The sequence below is a fragment of the Zingiber officinale genome, chromosome 9B, assembly GCF_018446385.1.
Source record: "Zingiber officinale cultivar Zhangliang chromosome 9B, Zo_v1.1, whole genome shotgun sequence".
NCBI lineage: Eukaryota > Viridiplantae > Streptophyta > Magnoliopsida > Zingiberales > Zingiberaceae > Zingiber > Zingiber officinale.
Genome location: NC_056003.1, coordinates 50580802 through 50597985, shown reverse-complemented (window position 1 = coordinate 50597985; position 17184 = coordinate 50580802).

Here is a 17184-nt window from a genome sequence, read left to right as displayed (position 1 = left end):
CTTGTTCTTCCAATTGCTTTAAGTTTTGGTTTTGATTAAATGCAATAAGGATAGATTAGCTTAGGGTTTCTTTAATGTTTTAGGTTTTGTTACATGCTTTAGGCTTCATTACATTCTTAGTTTCGTTAATATTTTACTTCATGTTATGTCCTTTGATAGATAATCTTATATCGTAGTGTGACACTGCGATGTAGGAAAATCTTCAATGGTTAGTTAGGGTAAATATAATTTTCATTACTTGCATTGTCTTTCATTATTTAGATTAGATTTCATTTGATGCTTCGCTATTTCGATCCTTAGTTTAATTGCGTTGATAGTTAACCCATAGCGTAGAGTGACAATGCATTGTGGATTAATTATTGACACCTAGTTAAATTTCATTCCAGCATTAGATTAGTTTCTTTCTTGTTCTGCTTTTCATTTCTTAAATTTAGAATCAAAAACCCAAACCCCAATTCTATATTAAAAACCCCAAAAAATAGAAATAACATACGATCCTAAGTTTACTATCCTATCGTTACTTTCGTTGGCGGACGACCCGAGTCATTCCTATGCTACATTAGCGTAGGAGGGGTTTGGTATACATCATTTGATGCCCAATTCGCGACAAAATTGAGCCTTTAATCAAGACCACGAAGTGCATGGCCATGCCCAAATGAGTGAATATGAGATATTGAGCTCATTTGATCGAGTGAGTCTACTTGGAGTTCAAGATTTAGATTGATTAGAGGATGATACGGTCTATGCCTCATATTGATCAATCTAGATGTCTAGGATAGAAGAACACATGTCATATTTTGTGAGGAGTCACAATTAGTAGTCACAAGGTGATGTTGGATCTCAACATTCTTGTAACTTGGGTAGTAATGATGTGTTGCTAGATACCGCTCATTACTTATGCTCCTAAATGGGTTTAGGGGCATTGCCAACGTTACAAGAACCTATAGGGTCACACACTAAGGACAATTAGATGGAGATTAGGTTCATATGATGAACCAAGAGGATTAGATTCATGTGATGAATCAAATTGGATTAAGAGTAATCCTAATTGGGCTAAAGTTGGACTCAAGTTGATTCATGTGTTTAATGAGTCTAATTTAGATTATAACTCATTGAATCAATTTAATTAAATGAATTAGATTCATTATATTAAATTGGTTTGAATTAAATGGTTGGATTAGATCAACCATGAGAGAGATTAAGTCAAGTTTGACTTAACTTGAGAGGAAGAGGAAGAGTCAAGTTTAACTTGACTATTTGCCACCTCATTTGTGAGTTGGCATTAGGAGGACTAATGATGATGTGTCACATCATCATAGTTGGCACATGTGTGTGTCACCTCATGGAGGTTACAAGTCCTCTCTTTAATGGCCTCCACATTTAATGAAAAGGAGTTACACTCCATGAAGGTGGCCGACCACTTTTGATTGTGAATGAAATTCATTTTTCATTCAAGGCTCATTCAACTCTCATCTTATTCCTTGCTCCAATTCTTCTCTCCCTCTCCTCTCCATTGCCGAGACCTTCTTGGAGTGCTAGCACACTCTAAGGTTCTCCCTCCATCGATTTGTTCGTGTGGATACTTCTAGAGGGTTGTCTACTTTGACAATCTTGAGATCTGGCACCTTGGACGAGTGAGATTTGCGAAAGGCACGCATCAAGGGTAAAACTTGTACTCTAATGTAGATCTAGAGTTTGTAAACTTGTACTCGTATGTTTTTTGAAATTTTATTCTTTGCACGGATCCGGTGGCGGGGGTTTCGGGGTTTCCGCGACGCGAAAAAGTGATTTTCGCGGCCCGAAAGACCCAACAGTGGTATCAGAGCCACGTGCGAAGCGAGTACGAGTTTAATTTGAATTTTTATGAAAAATATAGGTTCTGTAACTTTCAGTAATTTTATGGTTTTTATGGTTTTTATGGGTATTTTTCTCATAGAAGCGAAGCACAAGTGTTTCGACACTTGTAGGCTTCGACTACCGAGAAGATTTTTCCGAAACGGCAAGGTTTCGCCCTAAAACTTTTTAGGACAGTGGGCTAAGGCGCTATTGGATTGCTAAGGGACACTCGCGATGGTTAGATCATGGGTAGGGGCGCTGCCCCTGGCCCCGCAAGGGGATTCGTTCCGCGATTGCGCCCGAAAATCGCTAAACAGGACCGCTGGGAAATTTTACTCGTAAAAATTGTAAAAATTATAGGAAAAATTACAGAAAATTATAGAAATTACATAATTTAGAATTATATGTTATTTTGTTATAGTCATGGCCCAAAAGACCCAATTAGATTGGAAATTATGTTGTAATTCATATTATGGTCTGCGCGCCGTCATTTGTGTTGTGTGTGCTGTATACTTGATACGCGACCTGCGCGTCGTGCCTCTCTTTTTATTCTTGTTGTAAATTAGTTTAGACTCGAATGTAACTTGAGTTTCAAAATTGGAGCGGTGGAAGGTTCACTCGAGACGGAGTTACGAGGAGGGCGCGAGCAACACAAGGTGGCCAAAGGGAGGAGCTTGAGAAGCTGTTGACCATAGGTTGACCATCCGATCTTCTCATTGGCTTGAGAAGATCGTAGTAGGGCCATGACTAATCACAAATAATTTAATTAATTACTTGTGTGTATGTGATGCATGATTAGTAATTAATTAGTGTCTAACGATTAGATTAGATCTAAATCGTGTATAAGATGCACCCTCTCGATTTGATTAGATCTCAATCGCGTCAACTCTAATGCCTACCGTGCCATGATACCTATCACTACCTCGATCACATGTGTTGTTGAATCTGCCAAAGCAGAGCAACACATATTATCTTGGTAGGGTACGGAGGGACAATCTTGGTCCCGCCTATCAACGCATGGGTGAGTACAACTCAATTAGATTGAGTAACTAGTTAACTCAATTGGATCGAGTTTAACTATAGGCATTTATCCAATGGTTGGAAATGTAGGATAAAATCACGTTTATATTAACTCTTGGGCGTATTAGCCAAAGCTAACTCAAGTCTTAATATACATGAGGATCTTATCCTATAAACAAGAGTTGCATAGAGATGTAATTGGTAAATCGTTACCTACTGATCATACTAAATCTTGGGAGTATTAGCCAAAGCTAACTCAAGGGTTAGTATGATGTGGATCTTGTCCCACATGAATTATAGAATTCAGTGGGAGCATCATTTAGTTAAAGGCCTAATTAAATGATTTAAAAGAATATGATATTTATTTTCTGCATTTTTTTGTTGTAGATAACCATGACGTCGAATACGAACTCTTTCTCCCTGCGTTCTGTTCTTGAGAAGGACAAGCTCAAAGGAGCAAATTTCCTGAACTGGTACAGGAACTTGAGAATAATTCTCACCCAGGAACGTAAATTATACGTTCTGGAGCAACCTATTCCGGAGACTCCTCCTGCCAATGCCACGCGAGCTGACAAAGATGCTTATAAGAAGCATCAAGATGATGCATTAGATGTGTCCTGTCTAATGCTCGTGACCATGAACTCTGAGCTTCAGAAGCAACACGAGTTGATGGGCGCTTACGATATGGTTGAACATCTTCGTCAACTATATCAAGGACAAGCGCGGCATGAGAGATTTGAGATCTCAAGGGCACTATTTCAGTGCAAGATGTCAGATGGGGCTCCCGTAGGCCCATATGTACTCAAAATGATTGGGTACATAGAAAACCTACAAAGGTTGGGATTCCCGCTTGGCCAAGAGCTGGCCACTGACCTGATCTTGCAATCCTTGCCGGATAGCTATAGTCAATTCGTTCTAAACTACAACATGAACAAAATTGACAAGCCACTGCCCGAGCTGCTTAGCATGTTAAGAACTGCTGAGCTCAACCTTAAGAAGGTTAAGCCCAACTCTGTTCTGATGGTTCAGAAACATAAGGGCAAGGGAAAGTCCCAAGCCAAGGGCAAAGGAAAGGCACTGAAGCCTAAAGGAGGGGTCGCCAAGGATGCTACCTACTTCCACTGCCGTCAGACCGGGAATTAGAAGAGGAACTGCAAGGTGTACCTGGAAGATCTTAAGAAGAAGCGAAGTGAGACTTCCACTTCAGGTATATATGTTATAGAATTTAATCTATCTATTTCTTCATTATGGGTATTAGATACCAAATGTGCTTTTCACATTTGTACTAATGTGCATGCGCTAAGAAATAGCAGGGCATTGGCAAAGGGCGAGGTGGACCTACGCATAGGTAATGGAGCAAGGGTTACTGATGTTGCTGTAGGTACTTATCATCTATCTCTGCCCTCTGGGCTTGTATTAGAATTAGATGAATGTTGTTATGTACCTGCTTTAACTAAGAACATAATTTCAGTTTCTTGTTTGGACAAGAAAGGTTTCTCTTTTATTATAAAGGATAAATGTTGTTCTGTTTATTTAAAAGATATGTTCTATTGTAGTGCACCTCTGATGAACGGACTCTACATTCTAGACCTTGAAAGCCCTATCTATAACATAAATACCAAGAGGTTCAAGTCAAATGACCTGAACCAAACCTATCTCTGGCACTGTCGCTTAGGTCATATAAATGACAAGCGCTTATCCCAACGCCATAAAGATGGTTTGCTGGACTCATTTGATTTTGAATCTTATAAGACGTGTGAGTCATGCCTACTAGGCAAGATGACCAAGACTCCCTTTAGTGGGCACAGCGAAAGAGCGACTGATTTGTTAGTGTTGGTGCAACCTTAGGTCAAGGTTGACCTGGTTGACCCGACTCGAGTTGACGTGACTCGAGTTGTATTTTGATGTTTGACTTGGGAAGATTGTCGGTGCAACCTTAGGTCAAGGTTGACCTAGTTGTGTTGCATGTTGATGTTTGACACTCGTGAGAGAGTTCTATTCTTGATGTGGGACAAGAATAGATGTTTGGGAGATTATTGGTGCAACCGTAGGTCAAGGTTGACCTGGTTGACCTGATTCGGGAAAAGTCCAAGTATGGAGACTTGGCACGGAAAAGTCCAAGCAGGGAGCTTGGCACTGGAAAAGTCCAAGTATGGAGACTTGGCACTGGGAAAGTCCTAACTGGGATGTTAGGCAGTTGGAAAGTCCTGGTAAGTGAAGCCAGGCAGTGGAAAGTCCTAACTGGGATGTTAGGCAGTGTGGAAAGTCCTGGTGAGTGAAGCCAGGCAGTGGGAAAGTCCTGGTGAGTGAAGCCAGTGGGAAAGTCCTAGCTGGATGTTAGGCGGTTGGAAAGTCCGGTGAGTGAAGCCAGGAAGTGGGAAAGCCCTAACTGGGCGGTTGGGCACTTGGAAAGTCCTGGTGAGTGAAACCAAGCAATTGGGAAGTCCAAGTGTGGAAGCTTGGCATGTATGGTCGGAGAGGGATCGGTAGCACGCTCTCTGGGCCGGCAGGGGGGAGGGCAGCAAGCTTGGAAGCTTGACTCGAGACTCATAGCTTTGGATCGGTCTGCAGACCGATCGAACCAACCGATCCAGTTGGGCAGACCGATCCCCAGCTTCGATCGATCTGCAGATCGATCGGTAACACTCGATAAGCACATCGAGTGTATCGATCGGTCCGGGACCGATCGATAACACTCGAGCACATCGAGTGGATACCGATCGGTCCGGACCGATCGATGATCCTCGAGCGCCGAGTGGATACCGACGGTCTTACGGACCGATCCACGAGTCCCGATCGGTCCACGCACCGATCGAGCCGCTGCCGATTCGCGTGAAGGGTGGATCGGTCTTGGGACCGATCGACAGCACCGATCGGTCACCGCACCGATCGAGACGCAGCACGCGAGAAGGAAAGGAAGGATCGGTCGAACCGATCCATCTTCTCTCGATCGGTCCACGCACCGATCGTAGACGATCCACCTCTTCCTCGACGGTCCGCATCGATCGAGTTCTAGCTGCCAGACGCAACGCCAGTTTCTTAGTTCTTCTTCGCAGTATAAAGGGCCGAGGGCTTCTACAGGCTTCTTCTTCTTCCTTCGAAGTACTCTTCACTCAAGCTTCGCTTCTTCTTCGCCGAGCTTTGTTGAGCTCGTTGTGCTAAAGCTTCGTGAGCTTCTTCTTGTTGCCGGTTTTCTAGCTAGGCTTGATCCGAAGCCGCTTCACAGGTTCCTGCCGACTTCAAGAAGGCAAGCAAGTGTTGTTTACATTTCTGTTCTTGTTTTCTTGTTCCTATTTGTACTCCTATTGCTGTTGCAAAGATTGTGGTGAGGTTTCTCCACCCACAAGGAGTATCTATTAGCCGGGTTTCCGGGGACTCATCCACCGACGGATTGGTAGGCTTCGTCCACCTTACGGACACGCCGAGGAGTAGGAGTTCATCTCCGAACCTCGTTATATGGTTTGTCTTTCTTCTCCTGTTTTCTTTCTGCATCTATTTTTCCGCTGCGCTAACCCTAGTTTGTAGAAAGAAACGAGCAATTTGGGTCGGCTATTCACACCCCCCCTCTCTAGCTGTACGAAGAGATCCCAACAAGTGGTATCAGAGCGAGGTCGCTCTTCATCGGATTCACACCCGTGGGAGCAAAAGCTAGAGATGGATCAATTCGGAGAAGACATCACCATTCCACCCTTCTACAACGACAACTTCGCATATTGGAAGGTAAGGATGATGTATTTTCTTAGGACTAATATGTGGAACTGGTTTTGTGTACAAGAAGGGTTTACTCCTCCAATGGATAAAGAAGGAGAGCCTCTAGAGAAGAACAAGTGGACGAAGGAACAAGTCCACCAATCCACGATCAACAATGAGGTAACTAAAACAATTGAATTTTCATTACCTACTAATATTTTGTGTAAGATAGGTAAATACAACAATGCCAAGGAGTTGTGGGATAACTTGGCCAAGTACCATGAGGAGAGCTCCACTTCAAGCCATGAAGAGGAGCCTAGTGAGCCAAGTAGCTCACATCATGGAGGGAGCGAATTAGAAGTTGAGGGTTACTCAACATCTAAGGACAAAGAGGAGGAGAGTTCTTCTTCAAGTTCGGAGCAAGAAGAAGAAGCTTCTACCTCCGAAAGGGATGAAGAAGAGAGCTCGCATCCACCCTCAACCCTAGGTAACTCAAGCAATTTAAGTTCAATTAAATTACACATTATGTGCTTTGAGTGTAGGGAACATGGACATTACAAGAGTAAGTATCCAAAGAGGGTAAGAAAGACTCCACCGGCGCCAAAGGTCAAGGAAGCCGGAGTTCCGATACGCAAAGGCAAGGAGCACGTGGTGTGCTTCCAATGCAAGCGAAGGGGACATTATCGGAGTCATTGTCCGAGGGGGAGGCAACCTCACAAGGGCAAGAGACCGAGCACTTCTATAGGGGGAGCTAAGGCAAACCCTAAGGTATCATTTAAGTCTCATTCGTGCAATACTAGTAAGATGCATGCTAGAAATTTTATTGCACTAGTCAATAATGATAAGCATGATAACATTAGAAATCGATACACATGCTTAGGTGCCAAACATGTGAGCCTAGATAAGGATAACACTAGGAAAGCCAACCCTAGAATTACCTCATCTAAGGTTAAGGAGAACCTAGGTAGGAATCCCAAATCAACTAGACACATGCCTAGGAATGCCTCAAAGAAAAATGACAAATCAAAAATTGAGGTATTAGAGAAGGAGAATCAAGTCTTGAGGTCAAGACTTGATACTTTGGAAAAGGCTCTTAAGAACTTGGAGAAGTCATCTCTAGGGTTTAAGAGTCAAAACCCAAGTCCAAGGACAAGAAAGGTTTGGGTCACAAACCTAAGTCCCAAATGGTCAAGCCCACTTACCACAATGTTCCATTTGATTATGGAACAAAACCTAGGGCTAGGAAGACCATTACCAAGGTTACAAGGGGAGTCACCCCTATAGTTGACCTTGATGAGACCCAAATGACCAAGGCTTCAAAGCCTAAGAGGGTCATTAGGAGGGTTGCTAGGGAAGTTATCCCTAGTGAATATTTAGTGAACCCAATGAGCTCTAATAGGTATTGGGTTCCTAGGAGCATCTTCTCTATCCCATAGATGGGTTAGAGAGTGTCAACTCCAATTAGAAGGGTAGTTAACCCAACTTTGAGGAAATTGACACTCAATGAGCATTTTCAAGGTCTTGATAACCCTTGAAATTGAAAAAGGATTATTATTTACTCCTTAAAGAGTAAATTGTGCCATATTTGAAAAATATCGATTTTAATCTCATTTGGCACAATTTAAGAAAACCTAGAGAAATACCATAATTGGGATTTTGGTTGTCTCTTAGGGATATATGGGCAATCTAGGGTTAGATTCTAAGTTAGCTAAGGCTAAGGATACTTAGATAGGGAATTTAGGTATTTTATTTGTGCTAACTTCCCATGATTGGTTGCCATATGCCATGCCATGACATCATATTTATTTTATTATCATTTGAAATGTCATGATCATGCTTAGGCTAGTTTTTATGTCATGTTTATTTAAGTTTCAAACTTTATGCCATGACATCATGACATTGGCACATGTTTTCATTTATGATACCATTTTATGCCATGTCATCATCTCTTGCATTAATAATCAATTGAATTGACTTAAGGATGAAAAACACATTTTGATATTGAGATCAAAGTTGTGTTTAGAAAATGCATGAGACCTTAGTCTAAGATACCTAAACTCATATCTCACATCAAATTGACTTGAATGTGGTTTGATACACTTTAGATGTGTGAGAGATATTAGGATCATGAGTTAGGATCAAGGTGCATAGTTCTTGTACCTAGATGAGCCTAATTCAAGAAATGGAGGATCATAGGGAAAGCTTGTGTACAAGTCATGTACATTTAGCCCTAAGATTATGGTCCTAAATTAAAAGGTTTAAAATCATTTTGAAATTTATTTGGAAAACCTTGATGAAGCCATCTTAGTGATTGCATTCATCATTGAACAAAGTGATACAAAGTTTTTGAAACTTTGAGCTATTTCAAAACTTTTCGAACTTTGTATCAAGATTTGAAAATGGAAGTTATTTTCATCTAAAACTATTTTTCCATGATAATATATGATATGAGGAATGTATCCTCAAAGTTTCGTAATTTTTTGAATTTTCTGGAATTTTCTAGGAGTTTCTGAATTTCGGGAAGGAAATTTCAGAAATCTGCCTATCAGAGTCTGGATCGGTCTGGGGACCGATCCAGGTAAGTCCTGATCGGTCTGCGGACCGATCCAGGGAAGCGTGGATCGGTCTGCAGACCGATCCAGTGAGTTCCAGTAGCACAAGTGCGATCTGGTGAAGGGCTGATCGGTCTGGGGACCGATCAGGGCGTGCCGAATTTCTGATTTTTCAGCTGGTGTCTGAAATTTTAGTTATGGAAGTGGTGTTTTTGGATTTCTAAAGGTTTGGAACTCTCAAAGTATTGTTGGTGCAATGGTCAAGGGGGAGTTGACCTTTAGGGGGAGTTTTACCTAATTGTCAAGGGGGAGTTGACTTTTAGGGGAAGTTTTTACTCCTTAAGACTTTTAAGGATTAGTGATATGGGATTATCACTAAGTTGATTGTTGAGTTTAGTATCAAGGGGGAAATTAAGAGTTTCAATGGAAGGTATGGGACTTTCATTAGGAAGAAACTCTTGACCTTGATACCCTCCTTTTTCTTTTTGATGTGTGTCAAAAAGGGGAGAGTGTTCATTGGAGAATTATTGGAGAACCCAAGTTAGGTTATCGGGTTAACCTAAGCTAGGGAAAGAATGTCAAGGAATGTTCAAGGAAGAACATTGGAATTCTTTTTGATGTGTGTCAAAAAGGGGGAGAATTATTGGAGAACCCAAGTTAGGTTATCGGGTTAACCTAAGGGGAGAATGTCCAGAGAATGTTCAAGGAAAGAACATTGGACATTGGAAGATGATTGAAAACCTAAGTTAGGTTATCGGGTTAACCTAACTTGATTATGGTTTTGTCAAACATCAAAAAGGGGAGATTGTTGGTGCAACCTTAGGTCAAGGTTGACCTGGTTGACCCGACTCGAGTTGACGTGACTCGAGTTGTATTTTGATGTTTGACTTGGGAAGATTGTCGGTGCAACCTTAGGTCAAGGTTGACCTAGTTGTGTTGCATGTTGATGTTTGACACTCGTGAGAGAGTTCTATTCTTGATGTGGGACAAGAATAGATGTTTGGGAGATTATTGGTGCAACCGTAGGTCAAGGTTGACCTGGTTGACCTGATTCGGGAAAAGTCCAAGTATGGAGACTTGGCACGGAAAAGTCCAAGCAGGGAGCTTGGCACTGGAAAAGTCCAAGTATGGAGACTTGGCACGGAAAAGTCCAAGCAGGGAGCTTGGCACGCGAAAAGTCCAAGTATGGAGACTTGGCACTGGAAAAGTCCAAGTATGGAGACTTGGCACTGGGAAAGTCCAAACAGGGAGTTTGGCACGGGGAAAAGTCCTGGTGAGTGAAGCCAGGCAGTGGGAAAGTCCTAACTGGGATGTTAGGCAGTTGGAAAGTCCTGGTGAGTGAAGCCAGGCAGTGGGAAAGTCCTAACTGGGATGTTAGGCAGTTGGAAAGTCCTGGTGAGTGAAACCAGGCAATTGGGAAGTCCAAGTGTGGAAGCTTGGCAAGTATGGTCGGAGAGGGTTCGGTAGCACGCTCGGACCGTGGGTGAGGGCGCAAGCTTGGAAGCTTGACTCGAGACTCAGCTTTGGATCGGTCTGCGAGACCGATCCAAGGGCACTGAGCGGCGATCGGTGCAGATCGATCCGCTTACTGATCGACCGCAGATCGATCAGCAACACTCGATAGCACATCGAGTGTATCGATCGGTCCGGGACCGATCGATAACACTCGCAGCACATCGGTGGATACCGATCGGTCCGGACCGATCGATGATCCTCGATGGCGCTGGTGGATACCGATCGGTCTTACGGACCGATCCAGGTGAGTCCTGATCGGTCCACGGACCGATCAGGCTTCGCTGCCAGATTCGCGTGAAGGGTGGATCGGTCTTGGGACCGATCAGACAGCACTGATCGGTCACCGGACCGATCGAGACGCAGCATCGCGAGAAGGGAAAGGAAGGGATCGATGCGTGAACCGATCCATCTCTCTCGATCGGTCCCGCAGACCGATCGAGACGATCCATTCTTCACGATCGGTGCGCATCGATCGAGTTCTAGCTGCTATGACGCAACGGCTAGTTTCTTTGCTTCTTCGCAGGTATAAAGGGGCCGAGGGCTTCATGGCTTCTTCTTCTTCCTTGGAAGTACTCTTCTCCGCTTCTGCTTCTTCTTCCTGCTGAGCTTTGTTGAGCTCGTTGGGTGCTAAAGCTTCGCGTGAGCTTCTTCTTGTTGCTGGTTTTCTAGCTAGGCTTGGATCCGAGAAGCTGCTGCTTCACCAGGGTTCCTGCTGACTTCAAGAAGGCAAGCAAGTGTTGTTTACATTTCTGTTCTTGTTTTCTTGTTCCTATTTGTACTCCTATTGTTGTTGCAAAGATTGTGGTGAGGTTTCTCCACCCACAAGGAGTATCTATTAGCCGGGTTTCCGGGGACTCATCCACCGACGGATTGGTAGGCTTCGTCCACCTTACGGACACGCCGAGGAGTAGGAGTTCATCTCCGAACCTCGTTATATGGTTTGTCTTTCTTCTCCTGTTTTCTTTCTGCATCTATTTTTCCGCTGCGCTAACCCTAGCCGTACGAAGAGATCCCAACAGTTAGGACTTATACATAGTGATGTATGTGGCTCTTTCAATGTCGCTGCCAAAAGCGGTTATAGGTACTTCATCACATTTACTGATGACTTCAGTAGATATGGTTATGTGTACTTGATGACACATAAGTCTGAATCCTTTGAAAAGTTCAAAGAATTCAAGAATGAAGTACAAAACCAGCTTGGAAAGAGTATTAAGATACTTCGATCAGATCGAGGTGGAGAATACCTTAGCCATGAGTTTCGTGACTATCTAGCTGAGTGTGGGATTCTATCCTAACTCACTCCTCCTAGAACACCACAGTGGAATGGTGTATCCGAAAGGAGGAATCGTACCCTATTAGATATGGTACAATCTATGATGAGTCACACAGATCTTCCGACATTCCTGTGGGGCTATGCTCTAGATACGGTAGCTTTTATACTCAACCGAGTTCCATCCAAGGTCGTGATAAAGACACCATATAGGATATGGACTGGGAGAGATGCCCAGGTGTCTTTCATGAGGATTTGGGGTTGTGAGTCTTACGTTCGACGTCAAGTCTCAGACAAGTTAGGACCCAAATCTGACAAGTGCTACTTTATTGGATATCCCAAGGAAACTAAGGGATATTACTTCTATATTCCCAGTCAGCACAAAGTAGTTGTGGCAAAGATTGGGGTCTTTCTAGAAAGGGACTTTGTTTCTAGAAAGACTAGTGGGAGTACGTTCGATCTTGAAGAAGTTCAAGATACGGACCATAGCACTGATTGAACTGGAACCACAAAGTGTTGTGGATGATGTTGTTCCACAAAGAGTTGAGGAACAACAACCAGTTCAAGTAGACATACCTCTTCGCAGGTCTGATAGGGTACGTCGTCAGCCTGAGAGATATTCATTTCTCTTGTCTAACCATGATGACGTTGTGCTCATAGAGGATGAGCCTACCACCTATCAGGAAGCTGTGATGAGACCAGATTCCGAAAAATGGCTAGAGGCCATGAGATCCGAGATGGAATCCATGTACACCAACCAAGTATGGACTTTGGTTGATCCACCTGAAGGGGTAAAACCAATTGGGTGTAAGTGGGTCTTTAAGAGAAAGACTGACATGGATGGACTTATCTATAAGGGTCGCTTGGTAGCTAAAGGTTTCAAGCAAATTCATGGTATTGACTATGATGAAACCTTTTCTCCAGTAGCGATGTTTAAGTCCATTCGGATCATGCTTGCTATTGCAGCATACCATGACTATGAGATATGGCAGATGGATGTCAAAACCACGTTTCTGAATGGAAACCTACTTGAGGATATGTACATGACACAACCTGAGGGTTTTATAGATCCACAGCATACTAGCAGAGTATGCAAGTTGCATAAGTCCATTTATGGACTAAAGCAAGCTTCTCGGAGCTGGAATCTTCGATTTGATGATGCGATCAAATAGTTTGGTTTCATCAAGAATGAAGATGAACCTTGTGTCTACAAGAAGGTTGTAGGGGACATAGTTGTCTTCCTCATATTGTATGTGGATGACATACTACTCATTGGGAAGGACATCCCTTTGCTTCAGTCTGTCAAGACCTGGCTAGGGAGTTGCTTCTCAATGAAGGACTTAGGTGAGGCATCCCGCATTCTAGGGATACAGATCTATAGAGATAGATCTAAAAGATTGCTTGGCCTAAGTCAGAGTACATATATTGACAAGGTACTCCTTCGGTTTGCCATGCAGAACTCCAAGAAGGGATTTCTGCCGATGTCACATGGCGTGAGTCTTTCGAAGACTCAAGGTCCTTCTTCTAGAGAGGAGAGAGACCGCATGGATCAGATCCCTTATGCCTCAGTCATAGGATCTATCATGTACGCTATGCTATGTACTCGTCCTGGTGTCTCGTATGCTTTGAGCATGACGAGCAGATACCAGTCTGATCCAGGTGAAAGTCACTGGATAGCGGTCAAGAATATTCTTAAGTACTTAAGAAGGACTAAAGAATATTTCTTGATATATGGAGGCAATGATGAGCTAGCTATAAAGGGTTACAGTGATGCTAGCTTCCAGACCGACCAGGATGATTATCGATCGTAGTCGGAGTTCATGTTTTGCATAAATGGTGGTGCTGTGAGCTGGAAGAGTTCGAAGCAGGACACAGTTGCTGATTCTACAACAGAAGCCGAGTATATCGCTGCATCAGAGGCAGCAAAGGAGGCAGTTTGGATCCGTAAGTTTATCACTAAACTTGGGGTGGTTTACTAGTATCGCTGACCCTATTAAGCTCTATTGTGACAACAATGGAGCTATAGCACAGGCAAAGGAACCTCGCTCACACCAGCGGACCAAACACCTATTACGGCACTTCCATCTCATTCGAGAGATTATCGAGAGAGGAGATGTGAAGATTTGCAGAGTACCTACAGAGGCTAACATCGCAGATCCCTTGACCAAGGCTTTGGCACAGAGGAAGCATGATGGTCACACTAGGTCATTGGGGCTTAGAGCCTACACTGATTGGCACTAGTGCTAGTGGGAGATTGTTAGTTAGAGCCCTAGAGCCAATCATTTGATGATTGTATTATGGACTTGTTGTATCATATTTTTATATAAATAAAGGCATTTGTTTTGGTTATTATACTTACTTGTATTGGTGTCAAATAAACTAAGTATAATAGCGTCCTTGAGTAGAAAGTTCTTACCTATATCAATCGGTTAGTTGAACCGATAGTGAGATGATATAGGGGACACTACTCTTAATCATTCCTAGTTGAGTATTAACATTCAGGGACAATGTTAATGCAATAAGACTAGCATGTAGGTCAGCTCGATGACTTAATCTCACAAGTCATGGATATAGAGATATTAAGTTGATACATGGGTATGCATTGGAGAATGTATACTGAATGACCCGCCATGAGAAAGTATCATGGATCGTTATATGAGTGTCATATACTTTCTCATGTGGCTATTAGTATGACTACTAGTCCTTAGACCTTAAGTCACCATGGATCCCTATATATGGAGTTATGTACTTTGGTTTCGTCAAACGTCACCCGTAACTGGATGGACTATAAAGACAATTACTGGGTATGTAACAAATTATGCGGAGGGATGTGAGTGATGTAGATGGGATCTATCCCTCCTATATGACGGGAGTGACATCGGTATTCTTGATAGAGTGAGACCACGAAGTGCATGACCATGCCCAAATGAGTCAATATGAGATATTGAGCTCATTTGATCGAGTGAGTCTACTTGGAGTTCAAGATTTAGATTGATTAGAGGATGACACGGTCTATGCCTCATATTGATCAATCTAGATGTCTAGGATAGAAGGACACTTGTCATATTTTATGAGGAGTCACAATTAGTAGTCACAAGGTGATGTTGGATCTCAACATTCTTGTAACTTGGGTAGTAATGATGTGTTGCTAGATACCGCTTATTACTTATGCTCCTAAATCGGTTTAGGGGCATTACCAACGTTACAAGAACCTATAGGGTCACACACTAAGGACAATTAGATGGAGATTAGGTTCATATGATGAACCAAGAGGATTAGATTCATGTGATGAATCAAATTGGATTAAGAGTAATCCTAATTGGGCTAATTGAGTTGGACTCAAGTTGGTTCATGTGTTCAATGAGTCTAATTTAGATTATGACTCATTGAATCAATTTAATTAAATGAATTAGATTCATTATATTAAATTGACTTGAATTAAATGGTTGGATTAGAACAACCATAAGAGAGATTAAGTCAAGTTTGACTTGACTTGAGAGGAAGAGGAAGAGTCAAGTTTGACTTGACTATTTGCCACCTCATTTGTGAGTTGGCATTAGGAGGACTAATGATAATGTGCCACATCATCATAGTTGGCACATGTGTGTGCCACCTCATGGAGGTTACAAGTCCTCTCTTTAATGGCCTCCACATTTAATGAAAAGGAGTTACACTCCATGAAGGTGCCCAACCACTTTTGATTGTGAATGAAATTCATTTTTCATTCAAGGCTCATTCAACTCTCATCTTCTTCCTGTTGATACAGTCTGACCTGGCTGGTATTTTGATGTTGACACTGATTTAAGTTTGTATCAGATATTAATTAAACTCAGACTGATTGATGATCAAGGTTGATCATGAGGAGAGGAAAAGTCCAAGTACGGATAATTGGCACGCAGAGTCAGAGAGGGCTCGGTAGCTCGTTCTCTGGACCGGACGAAGTCGGAGAGGGCTCGGTAGCTCATTCTCTGGACCGGACGAAGTCGGAGAGGGCTCGGCAGCTCGTTCTCTGGACTAGGTCAGAGAGGGCTCGGTAGCTCGTTCTTTGGACCGGACAAAGTCGGAGAGGGCTCGGCAGCTCGTTCTCCGGACTAGGTCAGAGAGGGCTCGGTAGCTCGTTCTCTGGACTGGACGAAGTCGGAGAGGGCTCGGTAGCTCGTTCTCTGGACTGGACGAAGTCGGAGAGGGCTCGGCAGCTCGTTCTCCGGACTAGGTCAGAGAGGGCTTGGTAGCTCGTTCTCTGGACCAGGAAGACGTTAGGGTTAGGGCTGAGAGGCTCTAAAACTAACACAAGGACGTTGGATCGGCCTGTTGACCGATCCAGCGATACTCTGGTTGTCTGGATCGGTCGGCAGACCGATCTAGTGATACATTAGTCACCTGATCGGTCTCGTGACCGATCAGTGACAACACAGAAAGTTTCTATGGGTTATCTGATCGGTCTGTGGATCGATCAGGAACCACACAGAAAGTTTCTGTGGGTTATCTAATCGGTCTACAGACCGATCAGAAAGAAGACGCTGGACTCAAAGCGAGAAGGGGGATCGGTCTGTGGACCGATCCACCCATAGTCTGATCGGTTCACAGACCGATCAGACTATTCCCAGACCGATCAGGATGAGTCCTGATCGGTCCAGAAAACTATGGATCGGTCTGGTGACCGATCCACAACTTGTCGTTTGTTTCTGCTGCTTCTCTGATATTTCTGATTCACTTCTGATTCACCTGATAAAATCATCTGCTATGAGATTTTTAAGTTACAGGTTGCAGGTATCGTGCCATTGGCTAATTTCAAATAAAGCTCCATCAGAAGAATAAGAACAAGTGCCCTTTATGCTGTATTTCACTGCAAGTGATGCAATTCGGGCTTCAACGATCACTGGCAGCGATCAGTTGGACTTTTGCTCATTGGTTCGAGCTCAGAGACACCAGTGAAGACCATGGATGGTATTGGTGTGAGTTCAGATGATCATATGAGAAGGAAGAGTGATTGGCGACGCCTGAGTTGGTTGCAGCGATTCGACACAGGTGGCAGTGATTCGGGATAGTGAGAAAGCAGAATAAGAAGGAGGAAGAAGAGAGATTTGCTAAGGTTCTGGAAAAACTCTCTGTCGACCAAAGCAAGGGCGCTGTGTGGTTGAGCTCTTGGCTGAGGAATCCTTCTGTCTTTGCGCGTTGTTTTCATTATGGCTGTGAGTTCATTTGTTCATTCCTTTAGCCACAAAGCTCTGTAAGTCTGTGCTTTATTTCATATCATTTTCTGTGATTTTTGTGGAGAGGTTGCTCCACCGAGAAGGAGAA